This window comes from Bos indicus, chromosome 23 (genome assembly GCF_029378745.1).
Source record: "Bos indicus isolate NIAB-ARS_2022 breed Sahiwal x Tharparkar chromosome 23, NIAB-ARS_B.indTharparkar_mat_pri_1.0, whole genome shotgun sequence".
Lineage (NCBI taxonomy): Eukaryota > Metazoa > Chordata > Mammalia > Artiodactyla > Bovidae > Bos > Bos indicus.
In genome coordinates, this window is record NC_091782.1 from 1554476 (window position 1) to 1556147 (window position 1672).

Genomic DNA, 1672 nt, shown 5'->3' on the forward strand with positions numbered 1-1672 from the left:
CAACTCCTAATGAGATATAGAATTTTTAGAGAATTCTATGTGGAATAAACTTCCCTTTATACTGAGTGCCATTTCAGGTTTTGGTAAGAATTTAGGAAGTAGCTTTGAAAAGAATGAATTTTAATGTCAAAAAAAGACAGTAGAGGCATTTTGGAGGGAAAGAGGCTAATTAAAAAAAATAATAATTCAATGCACTCTTTTTCCCCATAAGTACTCTCAGTCTTTGCCTACGTGAGGAAGATCCCCTGCAGGAGGGCATGATAACCCTTCCAGTGTTCTTGCCCAGAGAATCTCATGGACAGAGGAACCTGGTAGGCTACAGTCCATGGAGTTGCAAAAAAGTCCGACAATACTGAGGGAATAACATTATCTTTCATTCAAATTTTGCTTCAGATTTCTCTGAATCAACTTTTACATTCTGTCCACAGGAACCAAGAAAACCAGATTGCTGAAGTCACTTTCATTCTCTTGGGGTTCTCAGAATATCCAGAACTCCAGATACCCCTTGTCCTGTTATTCTTAACCATCTACTCCGTCACTGTGCTGGGGAACCTGGGCATGATTCTAATTATCAAGATAAATCCCAAACTCCACACCCCTATGTACTACTTCCTCAGATATTTGTCCTTTGTTGATCTCTGTTACTCAACAGTAGTTACACCCAAGCTACTAGAAAACTTGATTGTGGAAGACAGAACCATCTTCTTCATAGGATGTATCATGCAATTCTTCTTTGTCTGCATATTTGTGGTGACAGAGACATTCCTGTTGGCAGTGATGGCATATGACTGATTTGTGGCCGTTTGTAACCCTCTTCTCTACACAGTTGTCATGTCCCAGAAGCTTTGTTCCTTATTGGTGGGTGCATGGTACTCTTGGGGTACAGTCTGTTCCCTGACTCTTACCCACTTTTTATCTGAATTGTCCTTTAGAGGGAATAATATCATAAATAACTTTGTCTGTGAGCACGCGGCCATTGTTGCTGTTTCCTGCTCTGACCCCTACATTAGCCAGGGGATCATTTTAGTCTCTGCCACGTTTAATGAAATAAGCAGCCTGATGATTATTCTCACCTTCTATGTTTTCATTTCTATCACTGAGGATGCCTTCAACTGGGGGGCGCCACAAAGCCTTCTCCACCTGTGCCTCCTACCTGACCGCCATTACCATCTTCCCCGGGACCATCCTTTTCCTTTACTGTGTTCCTAACTCCAGAAGTTCATGGCTCATGGTCAAGGTGGCCTCTATCTTTTATGCAGTGGTCATCCCCATGCTGAACCCAGTGATCTACAGCCTCAGGAACAAAGATGTGAAAGAGACTGCTAGGAAGCTGGTCTATATCAAATTATTATGTCAATGAATGTAAAACGGCTTAGGTTTGCTTTTTCATTTACAAGAGCACTGTGGAAAACTGTCCAAGTTTTCTAGCATTTTTAATAGCATTTCAAATTCCAATTTTAAGGAAGGAAAACAGTGCACACATTTAACGAAATTCCCTTGTTGATACGTCATTCAACAACTTTAGTAAACTGTAGAGACTTAGCAATAAAATAATAAATAACACCTACTTAAAACCTAGACTATTTAAGTCTCTAGATAAAGCATTTGTCATGTAAAGATTTCTGAGTAAAGACACATTACCATTTGGCTGTTCAGGTGAGTCTTCTTTTTT

The 1672-nt window shown here is 40.0% G+C and overlaps 1 pseudogene; it reads left to right on the plus strand.

Annotated features, from left to right (window-relative positions):
• Positions 1 to 257: 257 nt before the first annotated feature.
• LOC139179068 (olfactory receptor 5D18-like) lies at positions 258 to 1360 on the plus strand (annotated as a pseudogene).
• The last annotated feature ends 312 nt before the right edge of the window (positions 1361 to 1672 follow it).